Source organism: Galendromus occidentalis, unplaced genomic scaffold, assembly GCF_000255335.2.
Source record: "Galendromus occidentalis unplaced genomic scaffold, Mocc_1.1 scf7180000077086, whole genome shotgun sequence".
NCBI classification, from domain to species: domain Eukaryota; kingdom Metazoa; phylum Arthropoda; class Arachnida; order Mesostigmata; family Phytoseiidae; genus Galendromus; species Galendromus occidentalis.
In genome coordinates, this window is record NW_003805074.1 from 1,203,693 (window position 1) to 1,213,215 (window position 9,523).

The window sequence follows — 9,523 nt, forward strand, 5'->3', positions numbered from 1 at the left end:
TCCCCTTCGCGACGGCTATGAAGATCTTGATGAATTTGGGGAAGACTTTCCCCGGGGTCGCAGTTCTAAGCGAGGATGATGAGCTTCGGTGGAGCATATCCAGAGGGAGAGAATTTATCTGATCAAAGCACCAACCTGTTTCCCTCGATTCGAAATCTGTCCCTCTGAAGTCGAAGCTGAACCATACGCGATTCGGAATGGAGCGAGCACATCTGAGAGAGGAAGAGACAGAACTTTCCCGAAACAAAAGCACCGCACACAGACCCGATAATTTCGAGCACGGGAGCTTACTTTGTTCGCGAACTTCTGGAGTCAGCCCGGCAGGCTCGGATCGAGCGGACCTCTATGTATAATGCTCCGGCTCCAAGGCCGCTCCCTCCAGTGGCGAGAGAGCTTCTCTCCACCAGGAGCCAGGCACCAATGATATTCGGATCACAGTGGCCCATGGGCTGACTGCACGTGCTGTCATATGTTTTCCGCTCCGGGCCGCTCGACAGGCACAAACATTTGTCCTCCGAAACCAATCCGGGATTTATTTCAACTATTGTTTGGAACTGACTCCGATCCGACGAGGCACGGCTGCGTGTGAAAACGGCGCTGAGTTAGTATAAACAAAAAAAATCCGAGATGTCTCAATGGGGCGAGCAACAACGACCGCGACAAAGTGCTCATTAAACGTGCCGAGACAGATCTTTAGTGCTGCGTCTGAGAACTCCAGTGTCACCATCATTCGATTGTTTAAGTGTGTGCGTTTCGTCCCAGAACTAGGTACTCACTCTCACGATCCTTCTCTCGGACTGATTCATGGACAGAGGAGGAACTACACCGACCGGAAAACAGCAACGAATCCCGGAGGGAACCCTGCCGATTTTTAATCAGGATTCGTCTTTCAGTGCTCGCTAGAGGTTTCGCTTTTATCAGCGGTCTGGCAAGATTCGACCTCCTGCGGGTTATCGACTGATGGGGGCCGAGCTCCGGGTCTCTGTCGTGTCTTGAATTAAAATTCAGAGGTAGCAGCAGAGCCACTACCGTGTAGAGGACGTGAAACTTCTTCGGAATGGCCATTCGTAATTCGTAAGACTCGAGCATCGTTATTATTTCTTTAAACTCAGCTCCAACCCGAGCGCAATGGAAATCTACGATCGCATAGGTAAGCAAGGGTGGGTCGCTGACATCGGGAGTCACCTCCATCGGATTGACTAGCATTGCTCCATCGCATCGCTGTGGGACTGGCTCACCGTATTCAGTCGACGCGCCCGCCATTGCGCTGTCCTTTCAGCACCCGTACGAGGCCGTTTACAATCACTCGGAGTTTTAGTCCGTGAACGAGACTTCCGACGCCTGGAACTGGCTCTTTTAGGTCTCATTCTCACTGGTGAAATCGAACTCTCCACCGAAGTTGGGAAAATATCTTCTTCCGAGTGAAAAATATCTTCTTCTGAGTTTTCTTACGCGCGCTCTGGAAATTTGAAATCGCCCTCTCCCAAGAGCAGCCATGTTCACGGGAGAATAGGGCGTATAGGGTGTCATTCTTGCCTCCAGGAATCGATCTGTGTGTGTGGGAATTCCGTAGGAAGTTTATGAAATTGATTTGCCGTAAATTTGCTATCTAAAGACACCAACCGGGTGTCGATCGGTGTAGAAAGCACGGAGCTGCAAGGCGTCGAAAATGGACAAGTTTCGTCACATTTTTGGTGAAACACTAGGCCAACCTTTTTAAAGACGTTTCACGTCAAAATCCTCTGTCATGCGGGAATTGCTACGCGATCGAGCCGTCGCGGGAATTCGAATCCTTTGTTCGCTAGCGGAAGAAATAGATTCTGATCACACCACTCGAGGTGTTGATTGAAACCATCCATCTTTGCTATAAATAGAATGAGGCTCAAAATGCTCTGGACGTTCGCGCCGCGAGCTCACATGCTTGCATATCGCCCACTATTCGCAGACGTACTTCAAGGGACATGGACGTTAGGCTTTTCTTAAATGACGAGACTTATTCTGTCGTGTCTTCGCTCGAGCCGGACGGAGGGAGACCGCAGCTGCGTCATCCAAGGAGAGATAGTCCTTCCGTTGTAGATGCCTCGGTGCAATAATTCCAGGCGCCGGTCAGGATCAGGAACCCGGGCGGAACTCTTCTCACGGATGGGTCACACCCCCGTGATCCCTTGCGAGTTTGCAGGTGCTTCAACGTCGCAGCAAGAGAAAAAGAGGGCGGAGTCTGATGGGCGGAGCGGGCGGGGCCAGAGATCGCAATCACAATCGTTGAGCTTCATGATTGCCGGGGCTCGCCGTGGAGCTTTGCGGCTCCACAAGCAGAGGTTTCTCGCATCATAATGTGTATGAGGTTCTTCATAGGTCTTCATTTCACAAAATGGTGAAATGGCCTCGGGATCGCTTGCCATTCATTTCTGTTCGATCAGGGAGCGGATTTCGCACGTCTCCGTAGAATATCATGCACGGCGGTCTGTGAGCTCCTGTCGTCTCGGATGAGGTCCCGGCACGCAGCGAAATGTTTTTGCAAATCGTTTGACGAGTCTCGCGATCAATATGGCTGGTTGGCCTTCGGGAGCGTGGACAATTTTGAGGAAAGCGACGCTCGGGGACTTTTTGGACGTGCCCATATCATGTGGGCGAATGACAAGGCTCTCCATGTTCCCGGGGGAGAATATGTGATTATTGAATCTATCGACGGTCTAGAGAATCCGAGGGGCCTCTGAAGAATGGTCTCGATCGAAGCGACCGATTCTCCAAATCGTATCGAAGACTCGATACTGGATGCCCCGCAGTTTTCGATCTAATCAAGCAGCGAAGATCCTTAGCGTTCCCGAATAAGGGTGCTTCACTCACAGGTTCGATCGAACTCTTCCCTACCGATCGGTTCCTTTCCGTAGAGCGGGAATGTCAGGAGTGTCACAATCATAAATCCTCCAGAATCATCATCTCGACGAGTACGACGTGCTCGTCTGTGAGAAACAACCGAAAAGCTCGACTCTATAGTGATGATGGCCATCATTCTTACTGGCACACAAGCCATTTGGGTTTGCTCCGGTCCCGTCGGAGCTTGAGTCATGAGCTCGCATGGTTTTGGTAAGTCATTCCGATTGAGCTTACTCAGCTTACCAGCAGCTTTGAAGCACAAAAAGCACATTGCTCACGACTCTCTCGACCCCATTGGTCAGAATCACGCGGGACTTTTGGAAGTTATCACTCCTCGCGCACTACGTCGGGAGAGGGCGAACGGACGAAAGAAGCGTCGATGAAAGAGAAGTTGGATCACTCTGGGAGGGCGAGGATGAACTCTTGATGGCATGGCTCGTCATGCGAGACCAGTAAGAATTCTTCCGACCCGTCAGACGAGGGCAGGTACGGGATAATGCACTCGCAGATTGAATGTTGTCTCCGTTTGTTTTGGTCAGATGTTCTCAGCACGACAAGCTCCACCTAGGCGCCCCCTCCATTCCAGGTCTACGCCGGCGTCGGAATCGGAACTCTGAACGGACCGATATGAGCCCTCGACGCGCTCTAGAGCTGAACCGTTCTTGCATCAACTATCTTCAGGGTTTTGTTCCACTGCCAGCATTTTTCCCGAGGCACGAGCTAACAGCGAGATCTCACAGGGATCCGAACAGTGATGCGAACTTCAGATTAGAGCTCACCTGAGGTCGATGCGAATGACTTCTGAAACAGCCGACCCCAAGCGACCGAATGCAGAAACAGAGACTCTCGACCAAGAAGAGCTGCTTCCATCAAGGCGGAGCCTGAGTACGAGCTCACAGATGAAGTCCAAATCACGCAATATGAGCACGATTCTTCTGACCAAGTGACCGGCGGACCCCAAGTCCAGTCGCCAAGGTGCTTAAGTCGAGGAGCACCTCTCCAACGGAGACAAGCTCGAGAAAGGTAATCGCTTTGATATTCAAGCCCTCCTAATTCTTGGACAGGGATGAAGAGCTGCTCGCGAAATCGTGCGTGTCGATTCGAATCGCAATCGTATGAAAGTCTCCGTGGACGAAGTGAAGGATTCCAAACGAGCCTGCTCCGAGAACTGTGTCGATCGATGTCCTCTGGAGCCTAATAATGGGGATGAACATATTCACAGTACTACGTAGAGCGGCAAGCGGGCGGGCGGACTCTCGATGGTGGTCACGATCATTGACGTATTATGCCCGCGGCCTGCTCGAGCGGCTTTTCAATGCTTGACCACCGGATCGGCGGCTCATTAGAGTCAGACTGGCATGGCAATAGTCAGCCAAAGCGCCGTGCAATAACATGGAGGTAGCTGGTCCATGCGATATCTATTCCAGGCTCCGCCGAGGAGTCTGAGCGTTCTCTGTGGGTTGCGGAGGAAGCCGGCGGAGTGGGGAGTCAGGCTGCTTCCCTCACTCACATAGTGGGCCACATCCCCTTTATTCGCGACTCTTCCTAATTTTAGACTCAGAGTTTCGCCGCTGACGGAGGAAGGCCCGGGACTCTGCTCCGGTTTTATTGAAATGGATGCATTCTAATTGCGAGATCTTCAACGACGGAGAGGTATCGCCTAATAATGTCGTCTCGGAGGATCAAGGTAGGCCTGCGGCCGACCGGCACCAGCAAGCCGCCTGGCTTCATCCTCCTGACATTCGCAAGGATTGGGATATACCGTAAAATACCCAATAAAAGCCCACTACCTATAAGTAGCCCCTCTCCATTACAAGCCCCACCTCTCCGACGGTTCAAAAATATAGGAGCCCCCTTCAAATACAAGCCCCCGAAATCAGAGTATGCGAAATGCAGACGACACGGAGAGCGATTTGCCGATCGCATCGAACGATGAAACCATTGCATTCTGAATGAAGGGGATGCGTTTCAGGCTCATCTCACGGAAGACACCCGATGAGCTAGGAAATCTGCGTCGATTCCGTTGTTGTGCTCGGAGGTTGCACTAAATTCGTTCAAGCCTCGGACGTCAAATGGAACAAACCTTTCAAACAGAGAATCGAAGAACAGTACGAAGACTGGTTGCTCCATGGAGAAAAATCGTACACTCCCGAAGGTAATATGCGAGCTCCGCCGATGGACGTGTAGCTAAAATGTATCGTCGACTCCTGGTCGCGACTGACTCCAGAGATAATCGCGAAATCCTTCATGGCTTGCGGGATATCGAACGCTATCGACGGTATCGAGGACCACCTCATACACGTATTCAAGCCTGATGCAGCTTGTCCAAATGGTCTGGCCGAGCTAATTGAATGCACGAGGAATTTGAAAGTCCGCGAGTCCGATTCCAGTCTCGAAAGAGAAGAGAGAGAAGAGCCTATTCTTCTGACAGACGACTCACTTCTCCAACAAACACACGAGAGCGACAGCGATATATCGATTTGTGAGATATGACGTACCTTTGTGGTATTGTGAATGCCTAAGAGTTTGCAGATATAATTTCTAGGATGAAATAGATGTCGTCATACAGGAAAATGCAGTCAAGCAGTGCTCCCACCTTTTGTTTTATCATCGGCGTTCCTCAGTCCAAAATTAGGGTATTAGAAGCCCCTCTCCAATATAAGCCCTCCCCAAGAGGCTCTCGAGGAAAATAGACGCCCGGGCTTGTATTGGGTATTTAACGGTAGTAGGGGATGAACAGATACATTAGTGTGGTGATCTCGACCTCGAAGGGTCTTCAATCAGCGATTGCCATTGGGTGTGTCGTTGTCTGTTGACCGGAATTCGAGCTGAAAATACCGGAACGACTTGCTCATTCCAGATGACGAACTCTCACGCATCAAGAGGAAGGCTCATGAGAGTCTCGGAATGAAGTCTCTTCATGAAACCGATCCCGGACCCAAATTCTTCCAGGAGATTCTTGGTCGAACTGAGGGAGGATCCCCGGAGTCGGCACACACAGAGAAAGACGGTGGGCCAGACAGATCGGATATGCGGCTAGGCTCAAAGCTGAAGCCGTGCAATGCAAGCGCAGATGCGGATACAATTGGATGCTGATCAATGAACTTAGCTCGTTGAGACAATGGAATTTTGTCAGCCGAATCGATGAGAATGAGAACTATTTTGTAGCCTCATCTCCTTCCGTGGGCATGTGGCGTCGGTGATCAACTTCATCAGCAATCCACTCCTTGCCAACCACGGTAGTTTCTTTCCGGGCGGAGCTCGTGAACAACGAGGAGCTGGGAGGAAGTGCTAACTGTGTACACAGTCCGGCGAGCTAGCCTGTTTTTCGCTACAGAGCCTCAGATTATGCCTCCCTATGATGCGATCTCAGCATTCAACAGATACAGCCACGGATGCTCGAGATATATTTTCCCCCGACACTGTGCTCTCTAGACAACAAGCCACGGTGTTCCGGGGTGTACACCGCTGAGCATCGAAACAAATCATCGGCTCCCTAGCCTCAATGCTCGGTGCTCTCTCTGCAGAAAGGTGAGATTGTCGGATTGGGTGGGAGCTCTTTCCAGGCCGACCTCGCGACGCGGAGTGGGCTCACAGACCGCAACTATCCATTCGAACGATCAGCTGAACGATGTCTTGCTGATTTCTCCGCATCATCGAATCTCTCGCTCGAACGACCCACAGAAGCATGCTTGTGAGTGACCTGGGTCGGATCGACCTGATTCGCTCAGCGTCGCACACGGAATTCTCACTCGGTGTCAACACCCTATACTGGCGTGGTCGCCTCAAGTCAGCCTCGCATCGTCTCAAAGACCGTTGATTCATAGGAGGAAATCGTGATTTTCATGGAATTTTCTCCCTGTTTCAGTCTTGACCCTCCTTCCCTTTCGATTCGACTCGTACTTCGGAGGAATCCTCCGGTTTTCTGTATACGTACCGTATTCTTTCTAATTCAAGGGCTTCTTACATTTTTTCCAACCCTGCCGGGAGTGCCATTCGATGAGAGTATTCCCTCTAAATCTTTCAATCAGATTGGGGAGGACCGCATTTTACTCGCGGAGAGCTCCTGCTGCGCCCTTCTGGGGCTCAGCCGAGCACTCGCGAGGGAAAGAAACAGAGTCGTCGGGCGATGAAGTATGAAATCATGGTAAGCTCCATCGATCACAATCTAATCGTGCGTGAGCCACGGGATTGTGGAACGTCTCTCGATCGGAGCTTCGCCTTTCATTACTAGATGCCGCCGGGAGGTGACCTTCGATTTGAGCGCGCCCCCCTGCAGGATCACGCCCGTTCATTAAAGGAAACACGGTGGACAATCTCAATTCTCTGGAAGCACCATCCTGGCTTTGGACTCTGGAGACTTCTACTGAGAGCCTCCATCGGCTGTCCGCTCCACCTCATCGGATCTGCTGTCATATAAAACGGTCCCGGCATTGATCAACGCCCAGAGCGAGACTACCGAGAAGCGGGCTTGGATCCTCGGGATCAGTCGCCGAGCCGGTCAGCCTCAGAGCTGGAGATCGTGACCTCCGTAGCGTTGCGTAACTGCGGCTCCACCGAGGAATCTGCTCAGGAGTGCTCGGGAACCACTGCTCAATGCGGGAGATTAAGGAACATGGAATAAGCAAGATAAACACGACCTCGAGGAGCCAGGTTCCGACGCTCTCATTCTTTCTATCCAGTTCACTCGAATGCATGAAGATTGATCTCCGTCCCGCCAGGGTACTCGACTCATAAACATGTTGTACATATACGGAGTCGAGTAGATCATTCCTTCCGGGACCTCAAAGCGCGAGAAATGCGCTTGTGGGGCTTCTTCGCGAAATTCGAACCATCGCATCGGAGCGGCTGATCAGGCGGAAACCTCGAGAACTTCAGCTGTGACTCGGGAGCGAGCTCCTCGTACGAGCGGAGAAATCGGCCGAAAACGGCGTAGATCGCACCGTGGCGAGAGATGCTCGTAGCAAGAGAAGCACGAACTCAACGCTAGAGTCGGAGGTCCGGAGCTCATCGATGCCGTCGTATCCGTCTTGACGACACCCATTTCCGCCATTCCAAGCGCTTGAGCCATGATCGGTGGCGGCCGACAGCGATTATCTCGTTCCACCCCCTGAGCATGGAGAATTCCTAGAATAACTCACGTCGTCGATTCTGCTAGGAATTGAAGACTATTCCGTTCGAAATACCGAGCCCAAGGAATGACAGAGTTCTTGCCATCGTTTCGCGAGCTCGCCTTGGGAAATGGAGCAGTCAGATGAAACTGCGAGTGGCTGCCGATTCGGTGCCCCCTATCCTCGCTCGACGACCTGAGGAAGAGGAACGCTCTACGGTACTGGTCGATTCGTCCCGAACAGGAGTCAATCTCAAGGATATCGAGTCATGCGAACTCTGCGGAGAGCGATCGTGGATTCATTCGAGACAGCGAGGAGTCAATTCTTCTCAGGACAGGGCTGCCCTCGAACTTATAGGCCGAAGGATTATTTGTGTTCTGTTCCCTTGTACGGAGGTCCTTACCGACGAAAAGCCGAGGTAGGTCTCTTGATCCACAGCAGGAGGACACCTGCCCCAGATGCGGAACATTTGAAGAGACCGTGAAACATGTGATCTTCGAATGCAGCGACGCATACTTTTTTTTGTGTAGCAGCTCGCAAAGGGGTGACCCTATAATTCCCAAAAGGAACTGCGAGTGTAGAAAGGGGGAGGGGGATTGAGGGGAAGGTGGGAGGAAAACGTGAAAGAGCGATAAGAAAAAACGCATTGACGCACTACCCAGAATAGTGGAGAATTCAACTGGAGTGTGGGGCTCATGTACATACTACCCACTAAAAACCTATGGCTCCTCACCTGAAGGGAGAGAGCGGATAGTGTTGAATTTGAAGAGTTTCGGATCATACGTTGGAGGGAAGACATGAGGAGGAAGGGCATTCCATAGACGGGATGTGCGGGGGAAAAAAGTGGAGGCGAATCGAGCAGTACGATTTGAGGAAAGTTGGACGGAGTAGGGATGCTGCTTGGTACTCTTTCTGGTTGAACTGGCGGGGACCGAAATAGGGGGAACGAGGGAAGAGATTTCATCTGGGCATTCTCCATGGAAGTATCGATAATATAGGCAGAGGTTGGTAACGTTACGACGTGAGGACAGAGATTAAAGAGAAAAGGATATGTACTACCCGGACGAAGATTTCCCCTCAAGAATAAGCCTCCACGAGGAAATACAGGACCCTTCGATCGTGACGAAGGGTCCTGTACGAATCTTAGAAAAATGGGAGAAGGAGACGAAGGATCTGCTTGATAGCGCCTGACATGAAAGGCTGATGTGTCACCTTGTAACATACACAGAATACCCTTCTGGATCAATAAAGTACCATAGCGATTGTCCCTGACGGCCCGCGACCAGCTGATGTGATCCTGTCCATGAGAGACGCGGAGTCCTCAATACGTTTTACGGCTGGCTTGCTCACTGTCAGTGCCTTCTTCAAGCGGACACCGTGCCCAAGTCCCGCGGATCGATGGCCCTCCTGGGACTCTATCCGGTATCCGGTGTCTCCTACTGAATGATGAACAAGCTCCACTAACTAAAGCAATTTCTGTAATGACCTCCAGAATCGAGGTAGTAACGACAGTCAACGACAGTGGCGAATCCAGA